This window comes from Esox lucius, chromosome 13 (assembly GCF_011004845.1).
Source record: "Esox lucius isolate fEsoLuc1 chromosome 13, fEsoLuc1.pri, whole genome shotgun sequence".
Classification (NCBI taxonomy): Eukaryota; Metazoa; Chordata; class Actinopteri; order Esociformes; family Esocidae; genus Esox; species Esox lucius.
This window is the reverse complement of record NC_047581.1, coordinates 37,660,116-37,676,949: the sequence shown is the minus strand read 5'-3', so window position 1 is coordinate 37,676,949 and position 16,834 is coordinate 37,660,116.

Genomic DNA, 16,834 nt, shown 5'->3' with positions numbered 1-16,834 from the left:
GTCATCATCCTCTCTCCTGTCTCCCTGTTGTCACCCTCTCTCCTGTCACACTGTTGTCACCCTCTCTGGTGTCTCACTGTCATCATCCTCCCTCCTGTCTCACTGTTGTCACCCTCTTTCCTGTCTCACTGTTGTCACCCTCTTTCCTGTCTCACTGTTGTCACCCTCTCTGGTGTCTCACTGTCATCATCCTCTCTCCTGTCTCACTGTTGTCACCCTCTCTCCTGTCTCACTGTTGTCACCCTCTCTCCTGTCTCACTGTTGTCATCCTCTCTGCTGTCTCCCTGTTGTCAGCCTCTCTCTCGCTACTTCTAGAAAAACACATTTTTTATTTGATCTTTCATGACTTTGATTGCCATCTATGACACCAAGTTTTATAAAATCCATGAATGCAAGAAAAAACAAACCCTCCAGACTGCATGGATCATAACATCAGCCACAACAGTTTTATTATAATATCCACCACCCAAGGCCCTTCAATTACCTGCTTGATTTAATAGTCTTCAAGAATCATGTTTCAATTAAAAACAAGAACATATTATTTATGTAATTATAACAAGAAGGAAAAGTAATACAAAGCAAATTTGTAATAACATTTTTATTAAAATAATGGGATATGTATGACAGAATTGGAATGTCTCATTCTGCCCATCAGCATTTCACCGCCATCATATTCTAACAGCAGCAGGAGTAAACTCACTATTTACATTTCATTTATTGATCAGTATCTGCCTGTCTGTCTGTCTGTATGTCTGTTTCTCAGGTTGTCACATTATCTGTCTCACTGCCTGTCCCCGACCAATGTCTGTCTGTCTGTCTGACTGACCCCATGTAACCAGATATGTTGTACCCTCTGATACTCATTAAGACCTTACTAATTGAGTTCAAATAATAAATACTTTGTTCTTCATTTGAGGTTTAACTGTTTAACAGTTTCCAAGACCCTTACTGCCTTGTCTGAAACCCAATTAGCTTCTAATTGATGCACTTTGAAATTCATTAACTTGCCTTCATCAGCGTAGCCTAAGTTCTAATTAACTGTCTCCGTGCTTAGTGGTGTGGCTGCTAGGTTCCTGGCACTAACTGGGATTAGGATTGCACAGAGATGGAAAGAGGGCACATCTTTGGTATGGTCCATACTGAAACAAGATTTAGTGTAGTCCATACTGAAACAGGCTTTGGTGTGGTCCATACTGAAACAGGCCTTTGAAACAATTCTGGCTTTTATCCTCTACTATTAATATGGGACTTATTCAGTCCTGAGATGCCAGGTGAAGCCAATCAACTAGCAGGTAGAACCAAAAACTAGAAGTGTTTTGGCCTTTCAGGACTGGATTTGAATAGCCCTGCTGTATAGACTCTAGACCAGGGGTGTCAAACCGGTTCCATGGAGGGACGTGTCTGTAGGTTTTAGTTTTTTCCTTTAAATTGGTTCCGAATTCATACTTAAACAACCAGGTGAGGGTAGAAACTAACCAATTACAGACCTAAATATTCAATCAAGTACAAACTGAGAGCGAAAACCTGCAGACACTCAGCCCTTCATGGAACCGTTTTGACACCTCTGCTCTAGTATGTTGCTTTTAGTATGACTCAAAACCCTTGTAGGATGTAGACTCTAGTTTGACTCTAGAGACTCAAGTATATTGATTCTAGTATGACATAAGAGACTGTAATATGTATATATGTTATGTATATGCAGAGTAACAGTAAGTGTAATCCATTATGTTACCAACACAAATATTGTAATCGGATTACAGATACTTTTGAAAAAATTAATGATTACTTTTGGATTACTTCAATTGAAAAAGAATATGTGCGCAAGATAATTATGACACGTTGTATGTTATTTGAACCAAATATGAATTGTGCTCCTCAGTTGTGTGTGTGATCATCATGCGTGCAAAGGTGGACGCGCACAACCAGTTTAGAGACGGAGGAAGCGCTAGTTTAAATGTATCTGGTTTTGGTTGGAGTATATCTTCGATAATATTGACTGAGTCATATAAAATGTTATTTAGTTATCTACTCGACCCATAATTAGTAATCAGATTACGATTTAGTTTGAGTGATCAAAAAGTTACATTACTGATTACAAATGTGGACAGATAACTTGTAACTGTAATAGATTACATTTAAAAAGTAATCTACCCAACCCTGTGTATAAGTTTCTATCTTGAACCACCAACACGCCCTCTTGTGAACGGAGCGACATAGGACCTATATAATTCATCCCTCTCAGACATCCCTGTCCAACACAAAGGACAGAACATACTTGACAAAAACACAAACAAATTATCAATAACTTAATTGACTAGCAAGTTTGGGAGGGCAGGCCCGGTCACTGATCCGTTTCGTGTGGGTCTGTGTGTGTGTGTCTGTGTTCATGTGTGCTTTTTCTGAGCAGCTGTCCTCAGAGACCTGCATGGTGGAAACCGAAACAGATGCTCAGAATGGCAGATGACACAACTTAGACACAACTTGGAGTCCACATGGTGTGCCATGCTGCACTGTAGAGGCTCAGAGTGACTAGCTCCTACTGGTGAATAATGTAAACAAGACTGTTCACGAGGGAGGCCTGTTTCTGACGGTAGTACACGGATGTCTCCATCACAGGAGATCAATCTGTGGCTCCAGTCACTGGAGGAACATACAATATCCCTCTGTAACCAACTGCCAAACAGTAACAACAGCAGAGGCCAGTAGCAGACCATGGGGCTCCTGTGTGATGATAGAGGAGGAGGTTCTATGCAGAAGATGGAGGAGTTTCTTTGCAGATGATGGAGGAGGAGGTTCTATGCAGATTATGGAGGAGTTTCTTTGCAGAGGATGGAGGAGGAGGTTCTATCCAGAAGATGGAGGAGGACGTTATATGCAGATTAGGGAGGACAACGTGGTATGCAGATTATGGAGGAGGAGGTTCTATGTAGATTATGGAGGAGGAGGTTCTATGCAGATGCTGTACATACACTGATCAGCCATTTCATTATGACCACCTGCCTCATCAGACCAGGCCACCTTCTTCCATTGCTCAGTTGTCCAGTTCTGATGCTCACGTGCCCAGTGACATAGGCTCTTTCGGCAGTGGACAGGGGACAGCATGGGCACCCTGACTGGTCTGTGGCTACGCAGCCCCATACACAACAAACTGCGATGCACTGTGTTTTCTGACACCTTTCTATCAGTACCAGCATTAACTTTTTCAGCAATCTGAGCTACAGTAGCACATCAGTTGGATTGGACCACACAGGTCAGCTTTTGCTCCCCACGGGCATCAGCGAACCTTGGCTGCCCATGACCCTGTCACCGGTTCACTGCTTTTCCTTCCTTGGACCACTTTTGATAGGTACTGACCACTGCAGACCGGAAACACCCCATAAGGGCTGCAGTTTTGGAGATGCTCTGACCCAGTCGTCTAGCCTTTACAATGTGGCACTTGTCAAAGTCGCTCAGATCCTTACGCTTTCCCCATTGTTCCTGCTTCTAACACATCAACTTTGAGGACAGAATGTTCTCTTGCTGCCTAATATATCCCACCCACTGACATGGGGCACACACTGGCACATGGATGACATGGGGCACACACTGGCACATGGATGACATGGGGCACACACTGGCACATGGATGACATGGGGCACACACTGGCACATGGATGACATGGGGCACACACTGGCACATGGATGACATGGGGCACACACTGGCACATGGATGACATGGGGCACAGACTGGCACATGGATGACATGGGGCACACACTGGCACATGGATGGCTTGGGGCACACACTGGCACATGGATGACATGGGGCACAGACTGGCACATGGATGACATGGGGCACACACTGGCACATGGATGACATGGGGCACAGATTTCAGGGACCCTTGGCTCGGCTGTGCCACTTTTACCACCAGTGGTCGATTATCACAGACTGTATCTTTAAGAATCACCATCCTGCATAAATCATCCTGCATCAATCATCCTGCATCAACCATCCTGCATGATCCTGGAAATGTAAATCCTTTGGTGGATTTGAATTAAGGGACATTTATTGTTGGGGGGCACTTCAACCACGAAAACACAACAAGTTTGCATTCCAAACTGTGCAGGAAAATTCCTGAAAACATCAGGAGCATCAAATTAAGATCTGCTATCTGTAAGCAAGTGTATCGTGCAAAGGAAAGACAGTGAGTCTTGGACCCCAGTCCTCTGTTTTCATCAGGGCATTTAGGGAAGCATCCCATTTAAGGCCCCTCCTTGAACTGCCACCTTAACGTGGTGGAGGGGTTTGAGTACCCGAGTGACCCTAGGAGCTATGTTGTCTGGGGCTATATGCCCCTGGTAGGGTCTCCCAAGGCAAACAGGTCCTAGGCGACGGGTCAGACTAAGAGCGGTTCAAAAACCCCTTAATGATGAAAAATATTTTGTGCCCTGTGACGTCGCCCGGCATGGCGCAGCCGGGGCCCCACCCTGGAGCCAGGCCCGGGGTTGGGGCTCGTCCGCGAGCGCCTGGTGGCCGGGCCTTTCCCCATGGGGCCCGGCCGGGCCCAGCCCGAACGATCAACATGGGGCCGCCCTCCCGTGGGCTCACCACCCACAGGAGGGACCATAAGGGGCCGGTGCAGAGAGGATCGGGCGGCAGTCGAAGGCGGGGGCCTAGACAACCCGATCCCTGGACACGGAAACTAGCTCTAGGGACGTGGAACGTCACCTCGCTGGCGGGGAAGGAGCCTGAGATCGTGCGTGAGGTTGAGAGGTTCCGACTAGAGGTAGTCGGGATCACCTCTACGCACGGCTTGGGCTCCGGAACCACACTCCTTGAGAGAGGATGGACTCTTCACCACTCTGGAGTTGCCCATGGTGAGAGGCGGCGGGCTGGTGTGGGTTTGCTTATAGCTCCCCAGCTCTGCCGCCATGTGTTGGAGTTTACCCCGGTGAACGAGAGGGTCGTTTCCCTGCGCCTACGGGTCGGGGATAGGTCTCTCACTGTTGTTTGTGCCTACGGGCCGAACGGCAGTGCAGAGTACCCAACCTTCTTGGAGTCTCTGGGAGGGGTGCTGGAAAGTGCTCCGACTGGGGACTCTATCGTTCTACTGGGGGACTTCAACGCCCACGTGGGCAATGACAGTGACACCTGGAGGGGCGTGATTGGGAGGAACGGCCCCCCTGATCTGAACCCGAGCGGTGTTCAGTTCTTGGACTTCTGTGCTAGTCACAGTTTGTCCATAACTAACACCATGTTCAAGCATAAGGGTGTCCATCAGTGCACGTGGCACCAGGACACCCTAGGCCGCAGGTCGATGATCGACTTTGTTGTCGTTTCATCTGACCTGCGGCCGTATGTCTTGGACACTCGGGTGAAGAGAGGGGCGGAGCTGTCAACTGATCACCACCTGGTTGTGAGTTGGATCCGATGGCGGGGGGAGGAAGCTGGACAGACTCGGCAGGCCCAAGCGTACTGTAAGGGTCTGCTGGGAACGTCTGGTCGAGTCTCCTGTCAGAGAGATCTTTAACTCCCACCTCCGGAAGAGCTTCGACTGGATCCCGAGGGAGGCTGGAGATATTGAGTCCGAGTGGACCATGTTCTCCACCGCCATTGTCGAAGCGGCCGCTCGGAGCTGTGGCCGTAAGGTCTCCGGTGCCTGTCGAGGCGGCAATCCCCGAACCCGGTGGTGGACACCGGAAGTAAGGGATGCCGTCAAGCTGAAGAAGGAGTCCTATCAGGCCTGGTTGGCTTGTGGGACTCCTAAGGCAGCTGACGGGTACCGACAGGCCAAGCGGACTGCAGCCCGGGTGGTTGTGGAGGCAAAAACTCGGGCCTGGGAGGAGTTCGGTGAGGCCATGGAAAAGGACTATCGGCTGGCCTCGAAGAGATTCTGGCAAACCATCCGGCGCCTCAGGAGAGGGAAACAGTGCCCTACCAACGCTGTTTACAGTAGAGGTGGGCAGCTGTTGACCTCAACTGGGGATGTCGTCGGGCGGTGGAAGGAGTACTTCGAGGATCTCCTCAATCCCGCCGTCACGTCTTCCATTGAGGAAGCAGAGGAGGAGGGCTCAGAGGTGGACTCGTCCATCACCCGGGCTGAAGTCACAGAGGTGGTTAAGAAACTCTTCGGTGGCAAGGCACCGGGGGTGGATGAGATCCGCCCTGAGTACCTCAAGTCTCTGGATGTTGTGGGGCTGTCTTGGCTGACACGCCTGTGCAACATCGCGTGGCAGTCGGGGACAGTGCCTCTGGGATGGCAGACCGGGGTGGTGGTCCCTCTTTTTAAGAAGGGGGACCGGAGGGTGTGTTCCAACTATAGGGGGATCACACTTCTCAGCCTCCCCGGGAAAGTCTATGCCAGGGTTCTGGAGAGGAGAATACGGCCGATAGTAGAACCTCGGATTCAGGAGGAACAGTGTGGTTTTCGTCCAGGCCGTGGAACACTGGACCAGCTCTATACCCTCTACAGTGTGATGGAGGGTTCATGGGAGTTTGCCCAACCAATCCACATGTGTTTTGTGGATTTGGAGAAGGCATTCGACTGTGTCCCTCGCGGCATCCTGTGGAGGGTGCTTCGGGAATATGGGGTCCTGGGTCCCTTGCTAAGGGCTGTCGGGTCCCTGTACGACCGAAGCAGGAGCTTGGTCCGCATTGCTGCCCTTTGTCACCGGTTCTGTTCGTAATTTTTATGGACAGAATTTCTAGGCGCAGCCAGGGGCCGGAGGGTGTCAGGTTTGGGGACCACACGATTTCGTCTCTGCTCTTTGCGGATGATGTTGTCGTGTTGGCCCCTTCAAGCCAGGACCTTCAGCATGCACTTGGACGGTTTGCAGCCGAGTGTGAAGCGGTGGGGATGAAAATCAGTACCTCCAAATCCGAGGCCATGGTCCTCAGTCGGAAAAGGGTGGCTTGCCCACTTCAGGTTGGTGGAGAGTGCCTGCCTCAAGTGGAGGAGTTTAAGTATCTAGGGGTCCTGTTCACGAGTGAGGGAAGGAAGGAAGGAACGGGAGATTGACAGACGGATCGGTGCAGCTTCTGCAGTAATGCGGTTGATGTATCGGTCTGTCGTGGTGAAGAAAGAGCTGAGCCGCAAGGCGAAGCTCTCGATTTACCGGTCAATCTACGTTCCTACTCTCACCTATGGTCATGAGCTTTGGGTCATGACCGAAAGGACAAGATACCGGATACAGGCGGCCGAAATGAGCTTTCTCCGCAGGGTGGCTGGGCGATCCCTTAGAGATAGGGTGAGAAGCTCGGTCACCCGGGAGGAGCTCAGAGAAGAGCCGCTGCTCCTCCACATCGAGAGGGGTCAGCTGAGGTGGCTTGGGCATCTGTTTCGGATGCCTCCGGAACGCCTTCCAGGGAAGGTGTTCCGGTCCCGTCCCACCGGGAGGAGACCCCGGGGAAGACCTAGGACACGCTGGAGGGACTATGTCTCCCGGCTGGCCTGGGAACGCCTAGGTGTCCCCCCGGAAGAGCTGGAGGAAGTGTCTGGGGAGAGGGAAGTCTGGGCATCCCTGCTTAGACTGCTGCCCCCGCGACCCGGCCCTGGATAAGCGGAAGAAGATGGTATGGTATCCCATTTAAGGGCAGAATCTACTACATCACAGGTAGCCTGCCTCATCTTCATAATCATTTTGGGTGAAAATTCTTCCATTCGTAAAGTCTTACGATGAATCAACCCTAGTATCTTCACATTGATGTGGCCACTTATACATCCCACCTACTACTGTAGAGAAGAGACACCCCAACGAATACCAACAGATCAATAAACCATGAGCTGTTAATCAGCAGCTATCATACCCTGAAGGCGTTTATCGCCCTTTGCCCACGATGTACAGGGAAAGTATGATGATAAAGAGAAGAGTTAGACATTTAAAATGGCCGACAACGATTGTAATGGAACCGTGCTGGAATAACCATTTCAGCTGCCTCCATTACTGGGGAATTAATGAATGATGAAGCAGCGTCTCTCACACATTGACTCTGAACGCATCCTGAACGGAGCACTTCTGCGTGCATAGGCCACTTGCGCTGATACAGGACCAGAAGAGCCTCGGTTCAGAAGTAAGGCACTTTTAATGGGAAGGGAGCCATTTGGGCCTGCTCCTCTGTCGCTCTTCTCTCTCTGCTCCCTCCGGAGGTTATTGATCGTGTGACATTTGTTCAAATTTGGGCTAATGTGTTAATTCCAAGATAATTATTCCAATATACTTTTGTCACCGTTGATATACATCAGAGTCCGCAAGCTCGGGTCTGCCAGGAATAAAGGTCCGTTTGACATTAGCCATCAGGAATCCGGCAACAAGGGGAACGACTTCCCTGGAAGATGGTCATATGTGGAGAGGATGTCGCTGGAACTGATTCAGACACCAAACAAAGTGTTCAGTGACAAATAGCAAATTGGCTTTTTTATGCGAGAGCATGATGGACTGAGAAAATTGGTCAGTCTGGAGGGCAATGTTATCGTTCTAATGTAGGCATGGGGGCCATGCTGGGCCTGTTATCGTTCTAATGTAGGTATGGGGGCCATGCTGGGCCTGTTATCGTTCTAATGTAGGCATGGGGGCCATGCTGGGCCTGTTATCGTTATAATGTAGGCATGGGGGCCATGCTGGGCCTGTTATCGTTCTAATGTAGGCATGGGGGCCATGCTGGGCCTGTTATCGTTATAATGTAGGCATGGGGGCCATGCTGGGCCTGTTATCGTTCTAATGTAGGCATGGGGGCCATGCTGGGCCTGTTATCGTTCTAATGTAGGCATGAGGGCCCTGCTGGGCCTGTTATCGTTCTAATGTAGGCATGGGGGCCATGCTGGGCCTGTTATCGTTATAATGTAGGCATGGGGGCCATGCTGGGCCTGTTATCGTTCTAATGTAGGCATGGGGGCCATGCTGGGCCTGTTATCGTTCTAATGTAGGCATGAGGGCCCTGCTGGGCCTGTTATCGTTCTAATGTAGGTATGGGGGCCATGCTGGACATGCTATCGTTCTAATGTAGGCATGGGGGCCATGCTGGGCCTGTTGTTGTTCTAATGTAGGCATGGGGGCCATGCTGGGCCTGTTATCATTCTAAAGTAGGAATGGGGGCCATGCTGGGCCTGTTGTTGTTCTAATGTAGGCATGAGGGCCATGCTGGGCCTGTTGTTGTTCTAATGTAGGCATGGGGGCCATGCTGGACATGCGTGCACATCCACTTGGGTCATGGTCCAATGTCAGTTACTGTGAGGATTGGAAAATGTATGTAACGCATCAGGATCATGCAGATTGGAATGTAGAAGTCCATCCCTGGCTGCGAACAGCATTGCCCACACCAAAGTATAACATATATTTTAATATGTGCCTGTATATTTTTTTTTACATATTCAAATGTATTATATGTATTACTAATGTACAGCCATATATTTCAGACATATTCGATTTTGGTTGCATATTTGAGATTTCAATTTCAAATTTTAATATGTCTTAAAAACATGTAAATATATTTACCAAACACACCCCACAGAGCCCCAAGAGAGTCACACAGCCACACCCAACCAAACACACCCCACAGAGCCCCAAGAGAGTCACACAGCCACACCCAACCAAACACACCCCACAGAGACCCAAGAGAGTCACACAGCCACACCCAACCAAACACACCCCACAGAGCCCCAAGAGAGTCACACAGCCACACCAAACCAAACACACCCCACAGAGACCCAAGAGAGTCACACAGCCACACCCAACCAAACACACCCCACAGAGACCCAAGAGAGTCACACAGCCACACCAAACCAAACACACCCCACATGTACAGACTCAGTGATCATGGTCTTGACTATGTACAGACTCAGTGATCATGGTCATGGTCGTGTCAGAGGTGGTGGACGAGGAGGAAGAGTATGTATCAGAGGTGGTGAACAAGGAGGAAGAGTATGTGTCAGAGGTGGTGGATGAGGAGGAAGAGTATGTATCAGAGGTGGTGGACGAGGAGGAAGAGTATGTGTCAGAGGTGGTGGACGAGGGGGAAGAGTATGTGTCAGAGGTGGTGGATGAGGAGGAAGAGTACGTGTCAGAGGGGGTGGATGAGGAGGAAGAGTATGTATCAGAGGGGGTGGACGAGGAGGAAGAGTATGTGTCAGAGGTGGTGGACGAGGAGGAAGAGTATGTGTCAGAGGTGGTGGACGAGGAGGAAGAGTATGTGTCAGAGGGGGTGGGTAAGGAGGAAGAGTATGTGTCAGAGGGGGTGGATGAGGACTCAGCACATAGACATGATGGTAGCTGGTAGAGGAGTTCATGGCCAAAGAAGAGAACAATGAAATCAGAGCAACCTTGATCATGTCATCTACTATGGGCTGACAATGCCAGAGTGCAGCCCAACTTGAGCCGTTTTACTGTCGCCTGTGTCATCCGGACATTTAAACTGGATTACAGGTATGTAACCAACATGTCTTTCACACTATGCAGTACACATGTCATAGTGTATCAGTTGGGTGACACCTGTTTACTTCATGAATGGCTGATGTCATGCACTAACTGTACAACTTTCTGGTACAATTTACTCTACTGTGGGGGAAATATCTTTAGGCTGCATTGCACAAGCCCTTTGCAGTTTTGTGAATTGTGTTAGTTATTTTGATAAAACCAGCCTAGCAATTGGAAAAAACTGTAACAATTTTGGGAACAGTGTGTCAGCATTTGAAAAAACCTGTCCTGTGAATATATTGTCTTACAGGTGGTGGAGTATGAATGAGAAAAGAGTTCATGGGTTTTGGAGAATGTGTTCTTTTAATGCATGTTCTGTTTCACAGACTGTGTGATGAGTTTTGACAATGTGACTTCAGTATTGACCGATGCTTGTTAAGAATCATGAAAAACTGCAACATTATTACTGTAAGCACCAAGGCATTTGTTTGCAGAACACCTGGGTCCCCTCTGCCAGGCTGAGACCCATCTGAGAGTGGACCACGCCGGGTTTCTTCCGGTCCAGGTTCTGACCTAGTGCACTGCAAGCAGTCTCTCCATGTCTGGCACCATCTTGCCAATGTCTATGTTCCACGCGTACACACAGACACACACACATCATTGGCCAGTGTGTCTATGTCCCACGCGTACACACAGACACACACACATCATTGGCCAGTGTGTCTATGTGGGTTGGAGGGGAGGAGACGGGGGGGAGGGGATGGGGGGGTTAGCAGCTGCTTTCTTCGTGCAGCTGGACTCTCAGACCGGACACATCACATCATCCTCTGCACCTACCAGCGTGTGTGTGTGTGTGTGTGTGTGTGTCAGTCTGTGTGTGTTTGTCAGTGTGTCTGTGTGTGTTTGTCAGTTTGTTTTTTGTGTGTGTGTCTGTGTTTGTCAGTGTGTCTGTGTGTGTGTGTGTGTGCTTGTGTGGGTGTCTGTGTGTGTGTGTTTGTTGATGTGTCAGTTTGTCTGCGTGTGTTTTTGTCAGTGTGTCTGTATGTTTGTGTGTCTGTGTGTGTGTGTCTGTGTGTGTGTCTGTGTGTGTGTGTGTGTCTGTGTGTGTGTGTGTCTGTGTGTGTGTGTGTGTGTGTGTGTGTGTGCCAAACCCAGTCAAAGTCATCTCCAGACTACATATTTAGGTGTGTATGTGTTTAAATACTGTAGGGCTGGTGGCTATTAGTGTACAGTAGGACAGAACAGTTGGATGAAGAAACAACAACATTTACATTCCTATTCATATAACATGACACTGGAATGACCACACACACACACACACACACACACACACACACACACACAGACATACACTCATACACTTAAACACACACAGACACACACTCACACACAGACACACAGACACACACTCACACACACACACTCACACACACACACACTCTCACACACACACTCACACACACTCACCCACACACACTCACCCACACACACTCTCACACACACACACACACACACACACACACTCTCACACACACACTCACACACACTCACCCACACACACTCACCCACACACACTCTCACACACACACACTCACACACACTCACCCACACACACTCACCCACACATATACACTCGCGTGCACACACACACACGAACACACTCACACACACACACTCACATGCACACATACACACAAACCCGCGCGCACACACACACACGCGCGCACAAGCAAAAACACACACACTCACACACTTCAGCCCATGTCTGGTGGAAGAAGATCAAAAGACACAAAGAGACAGATGATGTTACAGAGTGAAAAGGAGACCAGAGAGGAGACTGGAGTGGAGACAAGAGTGGAGAGCAGTAGACAGGAGAGGAGACTGGAGAGGAGACAGGAGAGGAGACATTAGAGGAGACAGGAGTGGAGAGCAGTAGACAGGAGAGGAGACAGGAGAGGAGACAGGAGAGGAGAGGAGACAGGAGAGGAGACAGGAGAGGAGACAGGAGAGGAGACAGGAGAGGGGAGGAGACAGGAGAGAAGACAGGAGAGGAGACAGGAGAGGAGACAGGAGAGGAGAGGAGACAGGAGAGGGGACAGTAGACAGCAGGGGTGTCCTTTAAGGACGGTGAGATGTGTTGCTTCCCTGAACCATTATGGGAGGCACTCAGCCTCTCCATGCACCTCTTTCTGTTGCTTCTTCTTTTTCTTAAATCTTCTCAGTGGTTGGTTCACTGCATTTCCATTCACTGGACGAATCTTCTCAGTGTGGCCTTTGGTTCACTGCAGTTCCATTCAGTGGATGAATCTTCTGTGTGGCCGTTGGTTCACTGCTGTTCCATTCACTGGATGGATCTTATCAGTGTGGCCTTTGGTACACTGCTTTTCCATTCACTGGATGAATCTTCTTAGTGTGGCTGTTGGTTCACTGCTGTTCCATTCACTGGATTAATCTTCTCAGTGGGGCCATTGGAACACTGCCATTCCATTCACAGGATGAATCTTCTCAGTGGGGCCATTGGAACACTGCCATTCCATTCACTGGATGAATCTTCTCAGTGGGGCCATTGGAACACTGCCATTCCATTCACTGGATGAATCTTCTCTGTGTGGCTGTTGGTTCACTGCTGTTCCATACACTGGATGAATCTTATCAGTGGGGCTATTGGTTCACTGCTGTTCCATTCACTGGATGTTTTAAAAAGTTGTTGGGGGTGCAACCACTCACATTTTCTCAGTTACACAAAAGTTACAGTAAAACACAAATAACACATGAGGATGCAGTATATTGTTTCTATGCAATATGTCCGTAATATATATATATTTTTAAATGTCTATAAAAAAAAATCCCCACCAATGTTCAAACCAAACCAATGCCCCTGGTAGACAGAAGAGGGGTTTAGTGGAGAGGAGTGGACAGAGAAGGAGTAGATTTGAAAGGAGTAGACAGGAGAGGAGTAGACAGGAGAGGAGGTGGGTGTAGTGGAGAAGAGTAGACAGGAGAGGAGATGGGTGTAGTGTAGAGGAGTAGATAGGAGAGGATAGGATTGGAGAGGAGTTTAGTGAAGTGGAGAGGAGTAGACGTGAGAGCAGAGGAGAGGAATGCAGAGGAGTGGAGTGGAGGTGGGGGAGAGGAGGGTAAAAGCCAGTGTCCTCCGAGCTAGTGTCACAGGGAAATGGAAGTTGAAGCTGACGCCAAGCTTGACACTCAGAACATGTGACAGGGCAGAGCCAGGGTGGGCGGCCCCTGCAATATTAACTTTCATTTGGAGAGCAGCTGTGGCGTGTGTGTGTGTGTGTGTATGAAACATTGAACAAAACAGCTGTCGTAGATCCAGTGCCATTGCACACTGTCTATTAAAGTTATTCCTCATTCAGAGCCCATACACAAACACACACACATACACACACACACACACACACACAAACAAACACAGCAACACAAACAGTCACACACACAGCACACACACAAACATGCACCCCAATGGGCCCCAGCAAGTTTCTAGGTGGCTGTCAGGGGGCGATGTCTCCAAAATCTGTCAAGGGATTTCCTCTTCCTCATTGTGTGTAGCTGAAATTATGGGCTTCTTTGAAAATGGAAGCCTGGCACCAAGACGAGGAAACAACAGCCTGGCGCCAAGACGAGGAAACAACAGCCTGGCGCCAGGACAAGGAAACAACAGCCTGGCGCCAAGACGAGGAAATAAGATGAGGAAACAACAGCCTGGCACCAAGACGAGGAAACAAGACAAGGAAACAACAGCCTGGCACCAAGACGAGGAAACAACAGCCTGGCGCCAAGACGAGGAAATGAGACGAGGAAACAACAGCGTGGCACCAAGACGAGGAAACAAGATGAGGAAACAACAGCCTGGCACCAAGACGAGGAAACAACAGCCTGGCGCCAAGACGAGGAAACAAGATGAGGAAATAACAGCCTGGCACCAAGACGAGGAAACAACAGCCTGGCGCCAAGACAAGGAAACAACAGCCTGGCGCCAAGACAAGGAAACAACAGCCTGGCGCCAAGACAAGGAAACAAGATGAGGAAACAAGAGCCTGTTGCCAAGACGAGGAAACAAGACGAGGAAACAACAGCCTGGCACCAAGAAGAGGAAACAACAGTCTGGCGCCAAGACGAGGAAACAAAACGAGGAAACAACAGCTTGGCGACAAGACGAGGAAACAAAACGAGGAAACAACATCCTGGCGCCAAGACTTGGAAACAACAGCTCAGTAGTGGACAATGAGGTGTCTGTGGGAACTGAGGGATGATATCATTATGGGAAAGATGCAGGAATATAACGCCACTGATGACAACAACACTGCTGCTTATGTAATGACCAATCAAGTTTGTCTAAGGTGACTAACAATGAACCAGCCTGTCTAGATGGACCATTTTATGTTTACGTTTTTAATTATCTGTAAAACTGTGGCAATATTCCCGTGGCAAATCAAGCATTTGTGAATAACTGGGATTCTACAGGTCAATAGCAGCATCAGATCTAGTTATTCAGTCATGTCCCATTATTATTGTCAGATGGCTAACTGCTAAATAACAACTAGCAACTGGAACTTCATTACTACCTCCAGAAACGGTTGCTCAGACACAAAGTAAGCCTATTTTAAGAATTCTAACTCAGTGGACACTTATGTGACCACAACACCGGCCCTCCAAGTCTGTCTGGAGCTTACTTTGTCAGGACTTGTTACAGAAGCCTCACTTCCTTGCTAGCATACATGCTCATACAACCACCAAATTGTAACTTTTGTTTATTCGCTAGTCATGAAGAGCTAGCCAGCCAAATATCAAAACTACACCCAAGTAACAGCCTTTGTTTTGCTATGAATATTCCTTTTTGCATGTGTTGGAGTCTACTGCTAACACATTAGCATGGAAGTTAATTGCGCAGATGAATGTGAGGTTTTTTCTTCTGTGTTTCAGGGATGACACATGTTTTAACATGTAATTATTGAGGATGAATTGCCATTGTTACATACAGTTGGGCGAACATGTATTTGATACACTGCAGATTTTGCAGGTTTTCCCACTTACAAAGCATGTAGAAGTCTGTAATTTTTATCATAGGTACTCTTCAACTGTGAGTGACGGAATCTAAAACAAAAATCCAGAAAATCACATTGCATGATTTTTAAGTAATTAATTTGCATTTTATTGCATGACATAAGTATCAGAAAAGCAGAACTTAATATTTGGTACAGAAACCTTTGTTTGCAATTACAGAGATCATAAGTTTCCTGTAGTTCTTGACCAGGTTTGCACACACTGCAGCAGGGATTTTGGTCCACTCCTCCATACAGACCTTCTCCAGATCCTTCAGGTTTCAGGGATGTCGCTGGGCAATATGGACTTTCAGCTCCCTCCAAAGATTTTCTATTGGGTTCAGGTCTGGAGACTGGCTAGGCCAGTTGTCAGTTTTAATCATCACAATTAAAAGAAATAAACATTTGAAATATATCAGTCTGTGTGTAATGAATGAATATAATATACAAGTTTCACTTTTTGAATGGAATTACTGAAATAAATCAACTTTTTGATGATATTCTAATTTTATGACCAGCACCTGTATATATATACAGTATCTCACAAAAGTGAGTACACCCCTCAACATCTTTGTAAATATTTGATTATATCTTTATTTGATTATAACTCTGAAAACACTGAAGAGAAGACATTTTGCGACGATGTAAAGTAGTGAGTGTACTCACTTTGGTTGCCAGCAGTTTAGACATTAATGGCTGTGTGTTGAGTTATTTTGAGGGGACAGCAAATTTACACTGTTATAGAAGCTGTACACTCACTACTTTACATTGTAGAAAAGTGTCATTTCTTCAGTGTTGTCACATGAAAAGAAATAATCAAATATTTATAAAAATGTGAGGGGTGTACTCACTTTTGCGAGATAGTGTACATGCACACATACAGATGCTAAACTGGGATTTGAGAAGTAGGGAAGCAGTAGGGAAACTGTAGGGAAGCAGTAGGGAAGCAGTAGGGAAACTGTAGGGAAGCCATATGGAAGGTGGTGGCTCTAAGACCGTGCTGCAAAATAAGCATAAGCAGCTCCAGCAGGGGACCCTAAACTTCTCTTTCCCGAGCCACACTTGCCAGCTCTGACTGGGGGATCCCGAGGTGTTCCCAGGCCAGTGTTGAAATATAATCTCTCCACCTTGTCCTGGGCCTACCCCGAGGTCTCCTCCCAGCTGGACGTGCCTGGAACACCTCCCTAGGGAGACGTCCTGGGAGCATCCTTACCAGATGCCCGAACCACCTCAACTGGCTCCTTTCGATGCAAAGGCGCAGCGGCTCTACTCCGAGTTCCTCACGGATGGCTGAGCTTCTCACTCTATCCCTAAAATAAGCACCTGTTTTATCTAAACTGTTAAACTGCTGGCCCGTGGAAGTACTCCCCCTTAGGTCACATTTTA